This window comes from Dama dama, chromosome 17, assembly GCF_033118175.1.
Source record: "Dama dama isolate Ldn47 chromosome 17, ASM3311817v1, whole genome shotgun sequence".
In the NCBI taxonomy this organism is placed as follows: Eukaryota; Metazoa; Chordata; class Mammalia; order Artiodactyla; family Cervidae; genus Dama; species Dama dama.
The window spans coordinates 16,507,700-16,528,307 of record NC_083697.1 but is presented as its reverse complement, the minus strand read 5'-3'; the positions used below and the strand labels follow the sequence as shown (position 1 = coordinate 16,528,307).

Here is a 20,608-nt window from a genome sequence, read left to right as displayed (position 1 = left end):
TAGATACACAGAAAGAAAGACAGCAGTGCTAAGTTTCAACTACTTGATTCTAATGCTAAGTTTCAACATCATGATTATAATGCAAGGGACAGTCAGGTTACAATGTCACCTGGACACAGATGGAACAGCTGACCCCAACACTATGGCTGGAAATAGCTGCTGACACCACTGGATTTTCCGGGCAATTCTGGAGGATCTACATGGGTGAGTGAATCCTACACCTTTCTCATCACTTTAAAAAGGAGCCCAAGAATCCTAATCATCAAATCCTTTCTGGCTAGAAACTGATAGATACATACAAACACATAAAATTTTTCTAAATGGATAGTAATTGAGAAAATTCTTTTAAAAAATTGCATACAAGTAAAAATTTGCTTTTGCAAATAACAGAACAAACATGGTCTCTACAAACTACAGCACAAGGCTAAAATATTCAACTTTCATGAAAATTACTACCCTGAAGGATTTCAACTTCTTTCTCCATGCCTAGCCTGAATGGATTCCTGACTTATTCATTCATCAGTAGGGAATGTGGCAAAATATCCTTAAATAATTCAAAGTGCAAAATCCAATCTCCAAAACAATTAAAAGATTGTCTCAATTTTCTTCCACTTTTATCAAGCCACTATTGATATAGAGTTCTGTGATCCTTTGGCCTAAAATAGTCACCTTAGCAGGGCTTGCAATTTGACAGGACAAAAGACAAGCTGATAGCCATTCCTCAAACAAGCATAGACTGCCCTTCCAGTGCTAAACTGAATTTGACATTTAATTTAAAAGGTATTTTAATGTAGATTCACACACACACACACTCATGCACATGCACACACACACACACACACATTCTGCTATTACAAAATCAGTGTTATCTTACCTGAACCAAAAAAAAAAAAAAGAAATCTCCTGATATCCAAAGGCAGATTTTTTGTAAGAAATATATTATGGCTCTATAATCATGAATCTTGATAGATTTAAAAATAATATATTATAACTAGTTTACTATTGTAATGGGTCTCATCACTACAGAAAATAATAACTAGTAAGAATCAAGAAGGAATTACTATAAGTACAGAATTCAAATTCCTGTTGCTATAATTACTTACCAACTTAAGTGAAAGGATGTGTAAGTGTGCATGTGCACAACTGTTATAACACATTAATGAACAGGTATCATAAATATATCAAAAAGCATCACATTAGTTTTATTTTTAAGAAGGAAAACATTAATTTGCTAATGAGGATTATTTAGAGAAATAGAAATAGCATTATATTTGGTTTTACAGAACAACTAGCACATAAATTCTGAAAAAAAACATATTTAATAAGTAAAAGAAAATATAGTGTCACTATATGACCTATTTAATCAAATAAGGCAGCGGCATAATCTAAAAGCATCAAATTGACTAAAATAGCAATTTTCAGTATACCTTGCACCATCTTGCCCATGAAATCAGCCATTTGGCATCCGGAGTCAGCCAACAGCTGGTCTTGTCCCAGTTGGTTGAATCATGATGTGAAACTGACTAAGGAATCCAAGCATCTCAGGTTTGGTATGGGGGCTTGTGGGGAGATTTGAGGGAGGAGTATAACCAATCCCTCATGGATGCCAAGGAATTATTGTACTTCTTTTCAGTATACTGTCTTACCATATTACATTTTGTTAGGAAAATAAAAAGAAAAATTCCATTAATTCCAAATTAGTTACATTTTTAGAAACTGTACTAAAATTGGAGTCGTTGAAGGAGAAAAGCAACCAAAGCCATTAACTGTAATTTTTACTACATCTTTGCTATTTTAGAACAGTTTAAAAAATAAAAAGATGCCTCTGTGAAAACAGAAACAAACATTTATAAGATAGATTGCGGAAGGTTACTAGAGTTTGGGATGACTTGGTTCTAAACATTATTGAATAAACTGTTGAAATTTTTGGCCAGCATGGAGAAACTGAGGTTGCCTTAATCATAGGACTGGATGCAGCATAATTAAGACTGGGGCTGTAATTAAGCCCATGATGAATAATTGAATGTTTGTTGAATGAGTGAATAGCCACTGGTTGACCAATTTGGATTTAGCAAGAGTTCAGGGAAGAGAAGTTGAGAGCTAAGACATTGGTAGTGTCACTGGAAATTTTTCAGTCTATCAGCATCTTTTGCCAAATACACTTCTATTATTTTCTTTCCTTCCATGTTATTAATTTCAGTAAAGTTTCAGGAATACAAAAGCAACATTGAAGTATCAGTTGCATTTCTATACATTAAGCATAAACTCTCAGGAAAAAAAAAGAAATTAAGAAAACAATAATTTTTATAATAACATCAAAAAGAATAATACTTGAGGATGAATTTAACCAAGGAAGTGAAAGACTTGTACATTGAAAACTACAAGACATTAAGGAAAGACATTGTAGAAGATACACATGAATGGAAAAATAGTGTGTGTTCATGGATTGCTATTGTTTTTCAAGTCACGTCTGACTCTTTTTGACCCTGTAGCCCACCAGGTTCCTCTGTCCATGGGATTTCCCAAGCAAGAATAATGGAGTGGGTTGCCATTTCCTTCTCCAGATGCTCTTCCAGATCCAGGGAGCGATTCTGCATCTCTTGCATTGGCAGGCAGTTTCTTTACTGCTGAGCCAACAGGGAAGGTCTGTTGGAGGAATTAGTAATATTAAAACATCTGTACTAGAAAAAGTGATTTACATATTTAATAAAAATCCATGGCAAAATTTCAATGGCATTTTTCACAAATGTTGGAAAAATAATCCTAAGAATCAAATGGAACCACAAAGATTCAAAATAGCTAAAGCAATCTTGTGAAAGAAGAAAAAAAGAGGCATCATGCTTTAAATTTTCTATTTGTATTACAAAGCTATAATAATCAAAACAGTATGATACTGTTATATAAAGAAACACATAGACCAATATAACAGAATGAAGAACCCTCAAATAAACCCACATATGTATAATCAAATGATCTTTAACAAACGTGCCAAGAATATAAAGTGGGGAAAAGACAGCTTCTTCAATGAATACTGTTGAGAAAACTGGATATTCATATACAAAAGAATGAAATTGGAATCTTACACCATATACAGAAATCAACTTAAAATGAATTAAAAACCTAAACAGAAGCCTTTAAATTGTAAAACGCCTAGAATAAAAAAATAAAAATAATTTCTACCTTGGTCTTTACAATGAATTTTTTTATATGACACAAAAGCACAGGCAACTAAGAAAAATGAACAAAGGAAGTAATCAATAAAATTTCCTATGGAATGGGAGAAAATACTTGCAAACCATATGTCTGATAAAGAACTAATATCCAAAATATATAAAAAAATTCTATCACTCAGTAACAAAAACTAAGCACATTAAAAATGAGCAACTGGAGAAAGGAGAACTAGCAGGCTAGTGGCTGTTGGCCCTGCACCTCCTCCCACGGCTGCATCCCCGCTGCCGCCATGCGCGGAGGTCTCCTCCTCCGGGATGAGGCTCCCAACTTCAAGGCAAGTAGTACCATCAGCGCATCCGTTTCCATAACTATCTGGGAGACTCATAGGGAATTCTCTTCTCCCACCCTCGGTACTTTACCCCAGTGTGTACCACGGAACTCGGCAGAGCAGCAAAGCTGGCACCAGAATTTGCCAAGAGAAACGTTAAGATGACTGCTCTTTCCATAGACAGTGTGGAAGGCTATCTTGCATGGAGCAAGGATATCAATGCTTACGATTATGAAGAGCCACAGAAAAGTTACCTTTTCCCATCACTGATGATAAGAATGGGGACCTTGCCATCCAGTTGGACATGCTGGACCCAGCAGAGAATGACGAAAAGGGCATGCTTGTGACCGCTCATGTGGTGTTTATTTTTGGTCCTGATAATAAACCAAAACTGTGCATCCTCTACCCAGCTACCACTGGCAGAAACATTGATGAGATTCTCAGAATAATTATCTCTTTCCAGCTGACAGCAGAAAAGAAGGAGGTCACCCCAGCTGAATGGAAGAACGGGGACAGCATGATGGTCCTTCCAACCATCCCTGAAGAGGAAGCCAAAAAGTCTTTCCCTAAAGGAGTCTTCTCACCAAAGAGCTCCCATCTGGCAAGAAATTCCTCTTCTACACCCCCAGCCATAGGCTTGCCATGGAGTTGGTGCTGGAGCTGCCCAGTTAGCACTGTGAGCCACAGGACGACAGCTGTCCATCATGTTTCCCCGCAACAGTCCATTAAAAACATCCTGGTGTGATCACAGCCAAGGTCCTTAGGTTGCTATACTACTGGCTTATTAAATGAAAACGGTTCTAAAATTTTCTTGGGATCCTTTTTGCCTTCAGTAGCTTTCTCCTCTGTTCATATATCTCTGCACTCTCTGCTGACTCTCTTCGAAATTTGAGACTCATCTTGGATCTCCTCAGGGTTTATAACCAAGAGGTGGTATCAGTTTATGGTCGAAAAAGCCTGCTTTGCACCATTGTAGTGTCGGCCAAAATGGTCATTTCACTTTTTAAAACCTGAATGAACGTTTTGGCCAACCCAATAGAATGACTATCAAGGGTTTGCTTTTTGGGGTGTTTGTTTTTTAGCTATTCTAATCAAATCCTCTGTTACCCATTTTGGGAAGGAATACAACTTGGGGTTCAACTTCCTCTGTGCAGATCTACATGTGTAACCTAAGAACTTAAGAGTAATCTGGAAGTTCTTCAGTATTCCATGTTTTGATCACAACTGGGGGGAAAAAAAATTTTCAATTCAGTACTTTTCTAGTAGATAAACAAAAGATGAGCCTGGTGAGAGAATCTTTAAATTTTTTGCTATCAAGAAAATTTTTCAGTAAATTTCTACTGAAAACAAGAAGCTACAGAAAAGATTCCACTTGCCTACCAGGGAGGTTAGCAGAAGGCGTGAGCAGAATGACAGGCCAGGTGCCTTTCCAACAATTTCTGGATGTCAGTCTGCTCTGTGATAAGGTGCATGTGGAAAGGGCCCACCTAGGAAGAGGGCAGAGGAGGCCTGACAATGTCTTCTTATTGAGCTATTCTTGCGGTGGGGAAGGCAGATGTTTTTTTCTGAATTTTGCTTCTTAGGGATCAGCAAATAAATCCTTTGTCAAAAACATGGGGGGATAAATGAGCAACTGAATAGACATGTCGTCGAAGAAGACAAGTGCTCTTTGGTGAACATGTGCTCAACATTACTAATCAGCAGAGAAATACAAACCAAAACAACTGAGATATCACCTCAGTCATCTTCAGTTCAGTTCAGTTCAGTTGCTCAGTCGTGTCCGACTCTTTGCAACCCCATGAATCGCAGCACGCCAGTCCTCCCTGTCTATCTCCAACTCCTGGAGCTTACTCAAACTCATGTCCATCGAGTTGGTGAGGCCATCCAGCCAACTCATCCTCTGTCGTCCCCTTCTCCTGCCCTCAATCCCTCCCAGAATCAGGGTCTTTTCCAATGAGTCAACTCTTCGCATCAGGTGGCCAAAGTATTGGAGTTTCAGCTTCAGCATCAGTCCTTCCAATAAACACCTAGGACTGATCTCCTTTAGGATGGACTGGTTGAATCTCCTTGTAGTCCGAGGGACTCTCAAGAGTCTTCTCCAACACCACAGTTCAAAAGCATCAATTTTTCAGTGCTCAGCTTTCCTCACAGTCCGACTCTCACATCCATACATGACCACTGGAAAAACCATAGCCTTGACCAGATGGACCTTTGTTGGCAAAGTAATGTCTCTGCTTTATAATATGCTATCTAGGTTGGTCATAACTTTCCTTCCAAGGAGAAAGCATCTTTTGATTTCATGGTTGCAGTCACCATCTGCAGTGACTTTGGAGCCCCTAAAAATAAAGTCTGACACTGTTTCCACTGTCTCCCCATCTATTTCCCATGAAGTGATGGGACCAGATGCCATGATCTTAGTTTTCTGAATGTTGCACTTTAAGCCAACTTTTTCACTCTCCTCTTTCACTTTCATCAGGAGGCTTTTTAGTTCCTTTTCACTTTCTGCCATAAGGGTGGTGTCATCTGCATATCTGAGGTTATTGATATTTCTCCCAGCAATCTTGATTCCAGCTTGTGCTTCTCCCAGCCCAGCGTTTCTCATGATGTACTCTGCATATAAGTTAAATAAGCAGGGTGACAGTATACAGCCTTGACATACTCCTTTTCCTATTTGGAACCAGTCTATTGGTCCATATCCAGTTCTAACTGTTGCTTCCTGACATGCATATAGGTTTCTCAAGAGGCAGGTCAGGTGGTCTGGTATTCCCATTTCTTTCAGAATTTTCCACAGTTTATTGTGATCCACACAGTCAAAGGCTTTGGCGTCGTCAATAAAGCAGAAATAGATGTTCTTCTGGAACTCTCTTGCTTTTTTGATGATCAAGTGGATGTTAGCAATGTGATCTCTGGTTCCTCTGCCTTTTCTAAAACCAGGTTGAACATCTGGAAGTTCACAGTTCATGTATTGCTGAAGCCTGGCTTGAAGAATTTTGAGCATTACTTTACTAGTGTGTGAGATTAGTGCAATTGGGGCGGTAGTTTGAGCATTCTTTGGTACTGCCTTTCTTTGGGATTGGAATGAAAACGGACCTTTTCCAGTCCTGTGGCCACTGCTGAGTTTTCCAAATTTGCTGGCATATTGAGTGCAGCACCTTCATAGCATCATCTTTCAGGATTTGAAGTAGCTCAGCTGGAATTCCATCACCTCCACTGGCTTTGTTCGTAGCAATGCTTTCTAAGGCCCACCTGACTTCACGTTCCAGGATGTCTAGCTCTAGGTGAGTGATCACACCATCGTGATTATCTGGGTTGTGAAGATCTTTTTTTGTACAGTTCTTCTGTGTATTCTTGCCACCTTTTCTTAATATCTTCTGCTTCTGTTAGGTCCATACCATTACTGTCCTTTATTGAACTCATCTTTGCATGAAATGTTCCCTTGGTATCTCTAATTTTCTTGAAAAATCTCTAGTCTTTCCCATTCTATTATTTTCCTCTATTTCTTTGTACTGATCACTGAGGAAGGATTTCTTATCTCTCCTTGCTATTCTTTGGAACTCTGCATTCAAATGGGAATATCTCTCCTTTTCTCCTTTGCTATTCACCTCTCTTCTTTTCACAGCTATTTGTAAGGCCTCCTCAGACAACCATTTTGCCTTTTTGCATTTCTTTTCCATGGGAATGGTCTTGATCCCTGTCTCCTGTAGCATGTCACGAACCTCTGTCCAGAGTTCATCAGGCTCTCTGTCTATCAGATCTAGTCCCTTAAATCTATTTCTCACTTCCACTGTATAGTCATAAGGGATTTGATTTAGGCCATACATGAATGGTCTAGTGGTTTTTCCTACTTCCTTCATTTTAAGTCTGAATTTGGCAATGAGGAGTTCATGATCTGAGTCACAGTCAGCTCCAGGTCTTGTTTTTGCTGACTATATAGAGCTTCTCCATCTTTAGCTGCAAAGAATATAATCAATCTGATTTTGGTGTTGACCATCTGGTGATGTCCATGTGTAGAGTCTTGTCTTGTGTTGTTGGAAGAGGGTGTTTGCTATGACCAGTGTGTTCTCTTGGCAAAACTCTATTAGCCTTTGCCCTGCTTCATTCCGTACTCCAAGGCCAAATTTGCCTGTTACTCGAGGTGTTTCTTGACTTCCTACTTTTGCATCTTAGAATGGCTATTATTAAAAGGTCAAAAAGATAAAAAATGTTGGTGAGAAAGTGGAGCATAGGAAACTCTGGTATACAGTTGGCAAGAATATACATTGGCACAGCCATTCTGGAACACAGTATGGAAGGTTCTCAAAAAATGAAAATTGCAATACTATGTGATCCAGCTCTCCCTTCTGAGTATATAACCAAAGGAATTGTCATCTGGACCTCAAAAGATACCTGTACTCCTGTGTTCATTGTACCATTAGTTATCACAATAGTCAAGATATAGAAATAAAGTAAATGTCTATCAATGGATGAATGAATAAAGAAAATTTAGTGTACATGTAGAAGGGAATATCACTCCAACCTTAAAAAAAAGAAGGAAATCATGCAATTTACAACAGTATCCTAGGTGAAAAATAAACCAGACATGAAGACAAACACTGCATCATCTCTTTTCTGTGTGGAATCTAAGGTAGTAATATGCAGAAGCAGAGAGTAGAATATTGGTTGCCAGGGGACTCACAAAGAGAGAAATGAGGTGACGGTCAGAGGGTACAAAGTGTCAGTTATGCAGGATAAGTAAATTCTCAAGATCTGCTATGCAGCATAGTGCTTATAGCTAACAATGCTGTATTGTATACTTAAAATTTGCTGAGGCAATCGTGTCTTGCTACACATAAAAAAATATTAATAAAAGAAACTTTGTGAGGTTCTGAATATGTTTATGACCTTGATTGTATTGAAGGGTAGCAGAATATATGCTGTCCCAAAATTTGACTATAGGTATTTAGAACATGCCAAACCCAAATATGCTGTTTTAGTATATTGATTATTTTGATCTATATGTATTTGAAAAACACCTAATTCAGGGAATAGCTTTCTCTGAACTCTCTGTATCTGCCTAAAGACAGATCCTTTAAAAGAACTCAGTTGTCATATATCTCCTTTCTGGGAGTTTCATCAACCGGGGAAGATTTACTCATCACAGGAGAGGAGACTCGATGTGGATACCACAGCCAGACAAACTTGGTCACAAACCATCATACTTCCCGTACATTATTCTGAGTATCCATTCATCTTTCCAAAAAAAAAAAAAAAAAAAAAAAACTTTTACTCTCTTCTAAGATGCCTCATCTTTTGTCCCCTTTCCCTATGAAAATAGTATATAATCCTGAATTCTAAGCCACCACTTTGAATTACTTGTTTTCCTCTGGATATCTCCAAAAATGCATATGGCATACATGTTAACAAACTACTGTTTGCTTTTCTCTTGTTAATCTCTTTTATTATAGAGATATCCACTAAGAATTCAGAGGGTAGAAGGAAAATTATTTTTCATCCCCTGTGGTGGTGATGGTTTCATAGTAGTTAATATGTGTTCCTGCGTAGTGGTTAACTTGTGTCTGACTGTTTGTGACTCCATAGACCGTAACCCACCAGGATCCTCTGTCCATAGGATTTCCCCAACAAGAATACTGGAGCGGGTAGCCATTCTCTTCTACAGAGGATCTTCCCAACCCAGTGATCAAACCCATGTCTCCTGCATTGGAAGGCGGATTCTTTACCACTGAGCCACCTGAGAAACCCTCATAGTTGTACACAAACTCAGGAATGTCTATAGATTAAATTTGTATATCATGTCAGTCATACTTCAGTATTTTTTAAGGTTCATACCAGTATAATTGGTTTTAAGAGCTTTCACATGTATATGACCTTAAACATATTCCCCAGTTAGAGAAAAATTATTACCTTTTGGCTGAGATGTAAGTTTTAAAATTTGTTTTGAGAATAATAGAAAAAATAGAGAGCTATATATACTCATGCTCCATTTCTGAAAACTGAGGCCTATCTGAATGATACAAAGTTATTATTTCCTTGCTTTCTGAGGAAAATAGTTTGAAGGCCAAGATCAAACCTTAATCATCAATATAACCCCCCCTCAGAGTGTTCATCCATAATTTATGGCATAGTATTTCCCCTCAAGTAATTGTTCTGTAAATATTTGCAAATAAATTATTAAAATTTAAAGTCAAGAAGAAGAAGAAAATAATGAATGATACCTTGGATAGAATGTCAAAATGAGTAAATAGCTAAACTTAAATAAAAGATAGCCACTCACAGATTTGCTCAGATAGTCCATAGTAGTGAGAACAGATGGATACAGCTTTTTTAATTCAGTGAAAAGGAGGCCAAGAAGAAGTCTTCTTTGTATGGTAGCATGTAAACTCACACATACTCATCTGCATGTTTAAAATGTACAGTTAGTGTTTCTCATGTGGCAGAATCATTCTACATGTATTAGTTTGATGCTTGCAGTTATTTTCTATAGGAGAGTCCACCCCTTATTTAATCACATCCTACTAAACAATCCATTTCTTCAAAGTCTGTTTTTCATTCCAAACCAAATTGTTCCCTCCCTTCATTTGACATCGTTTCTCAGTACTTTCCTTATTCAAGTCACAAAATTACTTTCTCACTGGGGCTTCCCTTGTGGCTCAAATGTAAAGAATCCGCCTACAATGTAGGAGGCCCAGGTTCAATCCTTGGACAAGGAAGATCCCCTGGAGAAGGGAATGGCAATGCCTCATCCCAGTATTCTTGCCTGGATAAATCCATGGATAGAGGAGGCTGGTGGGGGTCACAAAGAATTGGACATTAATGGATGACTAACACTTCATTTGACATTACAAATATTACAGAGATTTTAATTATAGCAATTTTAACATTTTGTTTAACTTAGTTTTCAACTACATGCTTTTTAATTATTTATTCCTTGGATACAAAATGAGTCTTGAAAGCATTTATATTAACATAATAGTTCATTGCATGTTGAATGAATGATGAAATTTTTGTTGAATAAATGAATGGGGATATTCTTTTTTCTTTTTTAAGTTTAAGGCAAAAATTTTAACCTATAGTTAGCAGAACAGTTGTGAATATCAAAAATTAAGGTGGCTTAAGTAGAATGTTCTACTTTCATAAACTAAATTGAGAAATATATAGACAGTGATTAATTTAGACAAGTATAACAAAGAATATGTGTTATCACTCCTAGTGTGGGTTAGACAGCATGCTTCCTCTATTAATACTTCTTTCCAGGCCCCATGAAATCTTAGCCTTCAGTAGAATTCAAGAAATATTTTCCTTTATACCTGGTAGGTGAAAAGAGATTTGGATAAAAGAAAGCATTTGAGGAAAAAGGAGAAAAAAGATGGTAGTGTCTCTTTTCTTTACCTCACCGTGGATCAAATTTGAGCATCTTGGATTGAGGAGGGAAGGCCCCAAACTTTTAGAGTTACAGAAATCCTCTGTGAGTCTCTGAAAGTTGAAAGTATTAATCACCAAGTCGTGTGTGATTCTGTGACCCTTTGAATTGTAGCTTGTCAGGCTCCCCTGTCCATGGAATTCTCCAGGCAAGAATACTGGAGTGGGTAGCCATTCTCTTCTCAAGGGAATCTTCCCAACCCGTGGTTCAAACCTGGGTCTCCTACATTGCAGGCAGATTCTTTACCACCTGAGTCACCAGGGAAATCGTATTTAAATAACGCCATGTGGCATCAGGTTGGCAAGAAGCCCCTTTCCTCCACTGAAAACTCTGCATCATTCTGACTCTCCAAGGAAGAAATGTCCTCAAAAAGTTGGGAGACAGCTCCCCTGCTGGCGTTTCAAGATGGCAAGCTGCTGTGTGGTAAAGCTTTCCATGAGCCAGGGAAGCAGGTGTGGGCAAGTGGAAGCTGAAGTAAGAGAGTAATACCAGAGTAACACAACGTGATGACTGCAGCTTATAAATTCACAAATGGGTATATGTGAAGAATTTACCTTATAGGACACTGAAGGGGAGAGCTTTCTCACATTGTCATATAGGTCATGGCCATCAAACCAAGAGTCATTTGAGTGGACAAGAGATGGAATTGCCAAGTAATTTTGAGCATTCAGCTGAAATTGGAAACCGTAAATCTGCCCTATATGGCAGAGTTATGTAGTTTTTTTCCAGCAAAGCTCAGGAGTGGGGAAAAGGTTTTGATTAGAGAGATCCAGGTTGGGAGTGTGTTTATATTAAAGCAGCAAAGCAACAGAAGGGAACTGAAGAGAAGCATGACCTGAATGTCCAATCGTGATGATGCATTTAGTTTGGAAAATAAAACCAAGAAGCAAATTATAATCTAAAAATATATGAAGGAATTTAAACACTGAAGCAAATGAAAAAAATATATTTAGTGGAGATAAGTTTGTTATCAGATAGAGGGATTTGAAATTAATGATTTAGAATATAGTTCAGTTCAGGGAGATAATAAATACTGACTGTGGTCTCAGGTGTTTACTGAAGAAAAATAAAGTGAAAGTTATTGCTATAGAAGAGATTAAGAAATTGTGAAAACAATTGAAGTTATTCAGGATAAGGCAAGAATGGGAATAAAATAAAACAAAGTGAGTCAGACGTATATTCTTCCCAGAAGGCAGAAATTTGTCTACATTTATAAAAATGTATTGATGAAGAAAAACTAAGTTTGTTTCAAATAATTCAAAAATCCCATTCTTTAAACCAATGAAACATTTTTCATTTACAGAATGGTACTATTGGGTATGTGGGCTTCCCAGGTGGTGCCATGGTAAAGAACCCACCTGCCAATGCAGGAGACATAAGAGATGTGTGTTCTATCCCTGGGTCAGGAAGATCTCCTGGATAAAGGAATGGTAACTCACTCCAGTATTCTTGCCTGGAGAATTCCATGGGCAGAGGAGCCTGGTGGACTACAGCCCATAGGGTCACATAGAGTTTGAAATGACTGAAGCAATTTACACACACACACACACACACACACACACACACTATTGGGTACATAGTAGATCACCTTCAGGGCAACACAAATATCTGGGATCCTTTCTAGTCCTTGAACTATTGACAGGATTTTGCTGTATCTGACTGGCAGATGAGCGGAGAAAAAGAGTGAAGAGGTTAGGTTGAGATGGAGGTGGTGTGTTTCAAGTCTGTTTACTTCTCTGGCTGGAATTCAGTTGGTTCTATATAATTTTAAGAGTTGGGAAACAGCATGGTTGTGTACTGGAAAGAAAACAATCTTGTGTCTCCTTTACTCTCATACTTCATTTTTGGTTGTCAAATATGTAGGTTTTTTTCCCTCACACCAAGAAATTCTGAGACCGCAGTTCTAGCCCTACAGTTCAATTCAGTTCTGACACTATCTGCCTGGATTTAGCGTCACCTGCAGGTTAAGGATTCAATCAACCTCATCACTCCATTTCAGAAGTCATTTTCTAGACCAGGTTGTTATCTTTGTTTCTGAGCAGCAGGTTGTAAATTGGAGGACCCTCTCCTCAGGTTCAATTTCTTTGCTAGAAGGTCTCACAGAACCCAGTACTTACTAGAAAGAGTTTACTTACTAAGTAATTGGCTTAGAATAAGGCGTTAAACACAAGACCAGCCAGGTGGAAGAGTAGCGTAGAGTAAAGTGTGTGGAAATGGGCTCTGAGTTCCCATGCCCTCTCCCAGTACCCTCATACGGAGCTTCCATCCATCCTGTTGGGTTTTTATGATACTTCAATAGCTGCAATTGATTAAGTCATTGGTTATCAGTGACTGAACTCAGTATCAAGCTCCTCTGCTCTTCCCAAAGATGAAGGTAGTGGTGGGACTGAAACTTTCAACTATCTATTCATGTGGCTGGTTATGCTCGCAACCAGCCCTTGTCCTTAGGGACATTCCGAAAGTCATTTCACTAACAAGCTCAGATATGGTTAAAGGAGCTTGTTATGTATAATGAAAGATGATTATTAAAATTATCAAGTTATTCAAGCTTAGAAAATAAAATCAATTCATTCAAAATTTGACCCTGGTGTATATGTACCACAGCTTCCTTATCCATTCATCTGCTGATGGGCATCTAGGTTGCTTCCATGTCCTGGCTATTATAAACAGTGCTGCAATGAACATTGGGGTGCACGTGACTGTTTCAGATCTGGTTTCCTCAGTGTGTATGCCCAGAAGTGGGATTGCTGGGTCATGTGGCAGTTCTATTTCCAGTTTTTTAAGGAATCTCCACACTGTTTTCCATAGTGGCTATACTAGTTTGTATTCCCACCAACAGTGTAAGAAGGTTCCCTTTTCTCCACACCCTCTCCAGCATTTATTGCTTGTAGACTTTTGGATAGCAGCCATCCTGACTGGCGTGTAATGGTACCTCATTGTGGTTTTGATTTGCATTTCTCTAATAATGAGTGATGTTGAGCATCTTTTCATGTGTTTGTTAGCCATCTGTATGTCTTCTTTGGAGAAATGTCTGTTTAGTTCTTTGGCCCATTTTTTGATTGGGTCATTTATTTTTCTGGAATTGAGCTGCAGGAGTTGCTTGGATATTTTTGAGATTAATCCTTTGTCTGTTTCTTCATTTGCTATTATTTTCTCCCACTCTGAGGGCTGTCTTTTCACCTTACTTATAGTTTCCTTTGTAGTGCAAAAGCTTTTAAGTTTAATTAGGTCCCATTTGTTTAGTTTTGCTTTTATTTCCAATATTCTGGGAGGTGGGTCATAGAGGATCTTGCTGTGATTTATGTCGGAGAGTGTTTTGCCTATGTTCTCCTCTAGGAGTTTTATAGTTTCTGGTCTTACATTTAGATCTTTAATCCATTTTGAGTTTATTTTTGTGTATGGTGTTAGAAAGTGTTCTAGTTTCATTCTTTTACAAGTGGTTGACCAGTTTTCCCAGCACCACTTGTTGAAGAGGTTGTCTTTTTTCCATCGTATATCCTTGCTTCCTTTGTCGAAGATAAGGTGTCTATAGGTTCCTGGATTTATCTCTGGGCTTTCTATTCTGTTCCATTGATCTATATTTCTGTCTTTGTGCCAGTACCATACTGTCTTGATGATTGTGGCTTTGTAGTAGAGTCTGAAGTCAGGCAGGTTGATTCCTCCAGTTCCATTCTTCTTTCTCAAGATTACTTTGGCTATTCGAGGTTTTTTGTATTTCCATACAAATTGTGAAATTCTTTGGTCTAGTTCTGTGAAAAATACCATTGATAGCTTGATAGGGATTGCATTGAATCTATAGATTGCTTTGGGTAGAATAGCCATTTTGACAATATTGATTCTTCCAATCCATGAACACGGTATACTTCTCCATCTGTTTGTGTCCTCTTTGATTTCTTTCATCAGTGTTCACCATGGAATATTACTCAGCCGTTAAAAAGAATTCATTTGAATCAGTCCTAATGAGATGGATGAAACTGGAGCCCATTATACAGAGTGAAGTAAGCCAGAAAGATAAAGAACATTACAGCATACTAACACATATATATGGAATTTAGAAAGATGGTAATGATAACCCTATATGCAAAACAGAAAAAGAGACGCAGAAATACAGAACAGACTTTTGAACTCTGTGGGAGAAGTTGAGGGTGGGATGTTTCAAAAGAACAGCATGTATACTATCTATGGTGAAACAGATCACCAGCCCAGGTGGGATGCATGAGACAAGTGCTCGGGCCTGGTGCACTGGGAGGACCCAGAGGAATCGGGTGGAGAGGGAGGTGGGAGGGGGGATCGGGATGGGGAATACGTGTAAATCTATGGCTGATTCCTATCAATGTATGACAAAACCCACTGAAATGTTGTGAAGCAATTAGCCTCCAACTAATAAGAAAATTAAAAAAAAAAAAATTGACCCTGATGATTTTATTTTTAATAACTGTAAACCAGGCACAATTATTATTATTATTATTACTTAAGAACTTTAATTTTATTTTTTGGTGTTTATTTATTTTAATTGAAGTAGATTTACATTGTATTCATTTCTGCTGTATAGCAAAGTGATTCGGTTATACACATATATACATTCTTTTACATTATGACCTATCACAGGATACTGAATATAATTCTCTGAGCTATTCAGTAGGACCTTGTTGCTTATCTATCCCATATATATAATAACTTATATGTGCTAATCCCAACCTCCCACTCCATCCCTCTGCCAACCTATTACTCCCTGACAGCCACAGTTCTGTCTACAAAACACAAACAAGATTCTGTCTGCGAGTCTTGTTTCTGTTTTATAGACAGGTTCATTTGTGTAGTTTTACTGGTGCTTCCCTGATGTCTCAGTCAGTAAAGAATCCACCTGCAATGCAAGAGACCTGGGTCTGGAAGAATCCCTGGAGTAGGAAATGGCAACCCACTCCAGTATTCTTGCCTGAGAAATCCAATGGACAGAGGAGTCTGGCAGGCTACAGTTCACAGGGTCATAAAAGAGTTGGACAAGTCTTATCAATGAAACAACAAACCTGTATTCTGTCACCTTTCTATAATCACTTATTAGTTCCTGTATTTTTGTGTGTGTGTGGGGGGGGGGGGTTGCTATTGTTGATTCTGTGGAATTTTATACATAGGTAAAAATGCCCCCTGAGAACAAAGACACTCTTATTTCTTCCTTCCTGATGTATATAACTTTTATTTCCTTTTACTGTCATGCTTCTATTGTCAGAAGGAATTTTTTTTTCAGTTTTTCTTCATGGCTTATCAGTTTAAATTGTATTAAAATTACTTGCTTTAGAGTTAAACACAAATCTTCAGCAACTTAAAAAAAACTCTTTAGTTGACTAAGTAATCTGGATTAGTTGGGTCAGAGGCTCATGTGTCATGTCTGGTTATGGCATTGTGGGATTGCTATAAAGACTATTCCTGCTGTGGACTCCACTCACAAGTGGAGGTGGTTTGGCTTACCTGGCAAATGGGTCAGTATAGTACACTCAGATAGGGCCTATTTTTGCCTTCCACATCTAAACATTTTCATCAAAACTTTGCAACAGCTTACTTTGTCTCATCATGCTTTAGACTCCTGGAACCCCCAAAACTTTACAGAGGTCACAGGCCTCTGAATGTTTTGCCTTTATCTCCTACATGGTAGTCATGAGAAAACATTTAAAATGCTTGCAAAACTTCAGCCATCAGGTCCAATTATCTTAATGTCATCAGTGTCATAGACAAGACTGATGCTCTGTGAAGTGCTAGTGTGATGTTCTGTAGAACATCAAGATAGTGAAGATCTTTGCAGCTCTTCATATGCCACAGATCAGGACTGACTGTGGAGATGGGCTACCATTTACCAAGTAGAAGTAAATGAATTCTGCTAGGGCTTCATATAAAGAGAAACTACTTACCAGTCCCATATTCAATACCAGTTGTGAGAGTCTTTGTTGAATTGCTTTCTAGAACTGCAGCTGTAACTGAAGTCACCACGTGAAAAAGTTGCATAGCTCATAGCTATTTTTCAAAACCAGCCGTCTTTCTAGACAGGCCAGAAACACATTAAATGGGGAGGTGATAGTCCTGACCAGCCCTAAATCTTTAAAGCCCCTGATAATAGCATGAATCTCTGTAATACCCTGAGGAATGGGTTATTGTACTAATAGTGTGATAGAATCAAGACAAAGCTCCATTTAATCCCTTGACACCACCACCCTTATGGCAAAAAGTGAAGAAGAACTAAAGAACCTCTTGATGAAAGTGAAAGAGAAGAGTGAAAAAGCTGGCTTAAAATTCATCTTTCTGAAAACCAAGATCGTGGCATCCAGTCCCATTACTTCATGGTAAATGGATCAGGAAATAATGGAAACAGTAAGAGACTATTTTTTTGTGCTTCAAAATCACTGCAGATGGTAATTGCAGCCATGAAATTAAAAGACATTTGTTCCTTGGAAGAAAAGCTATGACCAACTGAAACAACATATTAAAAAGCAGAGACATTACTTTGTCAAAAAAAGGTCCATCTAATCAAGGCTATGATTTTTCCAGTGGTCATGTATAGATGTGAGAGTTGGACTGTGAAGAAAGCTGAGCACCAAAGAATTGATGCTTTTGAACTGTGATGTTAGAGAAGACTCTTGAGAGTCCCTTGGACTGCAAGGAGATCCAACCAGTCCATCCTAAAGGAAATCAGCCCTGAATATTCATTGGAAGGACTGATGATGAAGCTGAAACTCCAATACTTTGGCCACCTCATGGGAAGAGTTGACTCACTGGAAAAGACCCTGATGCAGGGAAAGACTGAAGGCAGGAGGAGAAGGGGCAACAGAGGATGAGATGGTCAGATGGCATCACTGACTTGATGGACATGAGTTTGAGTAATCTCTGGGAGTTGGTGATGGATAGTTTGGCCTGGCATGCTGCAGTCCATGGGGTCTCAAAGAGTCTGACACGACTGAGTGACTGAACTGAACTGAATCCCTTGACTGTTAAACTCCTATATGACTGGTTGACTATTGTGGCATTTTGATTTTGTAACATCAGTGTCATGTCAGGGCTAATGTCATGTAATCAATAAAAATTTTGATTGTTTTACTCTCTTCTTTGCTAGGACACCCAGGTGAATGATTTCAAGTTCCTTTAGAAAAGGCTAGGAAAGATTTACTTTTTCACCTGGGTAGCAGAACATTTTCTCAAGCAGAAAGGGGGCTCATCTTTTATTCAAAAAGTTCTGAGCTTGTGAACTGTTTCATATCTAGAAACTTTTTGAGGAGCAATTTTTATTGCAATGGAAGAATTCAAAATTTAGTTCAAAAGAGCTAGGACTTTTCTGCTTATACAGGCCAAGTAAGATTTTAGTATACTACCCATCTATTTCAGTTCTTTAGATGCTATATATGCTGCTAAGTTGCTCAGCCATTTCTGACACTTTGCAACCACCATGGACTGTAGCCTGCCAGGCTCTTCTGTCCATGGGATTCTCCAGGCAAGAATACTGGAGTGGGTTGCCATTTCCTTCTCCACTACGATATATATATAAACCAATGACAAATATATCTGAGAGTAAAAACATTCTGATCATGATTCTGAATATTTTTCAATTATGGTAAATATGTTCCCCTGACTCTGGCATTTAAGTGCCACCGCTTGACCTACCCCTCCCAGGATTCTGCCCTCATTGAATACAGAAAGCCACATTTAATGACAGCAATTCTCACAGTCATTTTTTTCATTACAAAGATATTCTCACAGAGCTCTCAGGGGTGTTAGTATCCCCCACACTAATGTATTTTTTGCAGTTTTGCGGGTATGCCAGTGTCTATAGTAAGCATATGTGTGAGTAGCTCTTATATAAGAATTCAGTTCTGATATCTCTATCTATTGATATCTTTTGTTATCTTCCCTTGCAACATAAGAGTAAAGTTTGGTATTTCATTTTTATTCTGTCATCTATCTTTGCATCCAGATTTCATTGAGCCAAACAAACTGAAAGGGACACTTTCAGCTTGTTTTAAGCTGACACATTGAATACAGAATCTCTGCTGAGTGTACCATGGCTACATAGAGAACAAGCTTTTCCCAATTAAGTGTTTCTGTTCCATCCTGATCCAACTCCCAGGGGCCTTTTCCACACATGCTCTCTAGCCTTTGTTGGTAGTAAACTACCAACATTTTGGAATTATTTAGGCATGTCTGGCACCTCTCAGAGCCAGACTGTTCACCTGACCTTTTGTGGTGTGCAGGTCTTACTTCTGGTTTAGAAGCCGTGAGAAGAGGTGTTAAGTGGGTTCTGAAGAGCAATCTCATGCATGAAAACTACTTTAGAAGTGGAAAGTGAGCTAAGAGGAAATCAGTCTCCTGGGACAGGGGGAAAGGGGCTATTTCTACTGACAGAGAAAGCTCATAGAATGTAAACATTCAGGGGTCTAAGCTTCATTTTCTTTTTTTTTTCAATAAACATGTCAGAGTGAAGTGTCTCTGATGATGTAGGAATGGATTAAGATGCTGTTGACTATTTAACAGGAATGTACTGGGAGGTGAAACATCTGTCATGGAACTTGCTTGTGCTGCTATTACCTGCTTGAGTTCAAAATTATGTGTACATTTTCCTTAGTGACTATTTTAAGCTTATCATTTCTTGACTTAGTGAATCAGCTTACACATCACTTATAGTCTCAGGTTGCAGAGTGTACTGAAGTGCCATACTTATGTTTTTAGTCTCTCAGAGACTCTTAGTGTGACAAGGGATGTGCAACATGACTTTGCCCTCAGTAAGGTATAATTTCCTAATTCAGATTCCCTCTGGTTCCATGCAGTATATTCACAATATATACTTTGAGTACCAAAGCCTTGGTTCTAAGGACTAAGTATCAGAGCAACTCCCTTCCAACTTAGATATGCTAGAAATCAGTTTTCTTTCTCTGGGCCTCACTCATAAATGTCAGTAAATGCATGATTGCTGCATATGTAAAATATTTCTCTCATTCTCTTTCTTAGTCTAGCACCATCAGAATCTTTTAAATTGTTGCCATGTGATTGGTGGCATTCCCCTCCATCTCAAACAATGCTCCTGCTTTCATGTAACATAATTACCTTGGCCATAAATGTACCCCATATTGACTGTGGAATATAAGCAAAGTTATACTAGTCATCAAGGATCAAGAATGTAATTTCTGTATATGTTTATTTTTCAGAACATCCAAACTTGCCATGTAATATCAGAAGAATCATGACTTAAGGGAATTGACATTTTAAAATGACACAAAAATATTCCATGGTGTATATGTACCACAGCTTCCTTATCCATTCATCTGCTGATGGGCATCTAGCCAGGACATGGAAGCAACCTAGATGCCCATCAGCAGATGAATGGATAAGGAAGCTGTGGTACATATACACCATGGAATATTACTCAGCCATTAAAAAGAATTCATTTGAACCAGTCCTAATGAGATGGATGAAACTGGAGCCCATCATACAGAGTGAAGTAAGCCAGAAAGATAAAGAACATTACAGCATACTAACACATATATATGGAATTTAGAAAGATGGTAACGATAACCCCATATGCAAAACAGAAAAAGAGGCACAGAAATACAGAACAGACTTTTGAACTCTGTGGGAGAATGTGAGGGTGGGATATTTCAAAAGAACAGCATGTATACTATCTATGGTGAAACAGATCACCAGCCCAGGTGGGATGC

At 38.4% G+C, this 20,608-nt stretch overlaps 1 pseudogene; it reads left to right on the top strand.

Annotated features, from left to right (window-relative positions):
- Nucleotides 1–3,460: 3,460 nt before the first annotated feature.
- Nucleotides 3,461–4,171, top strand: LOC133071578 (peroxiredoxin-6-like; annotated as a pseudogene).
- Nucleotides 4,172–20,608: the final 16,437 nt, after the last annotated feature.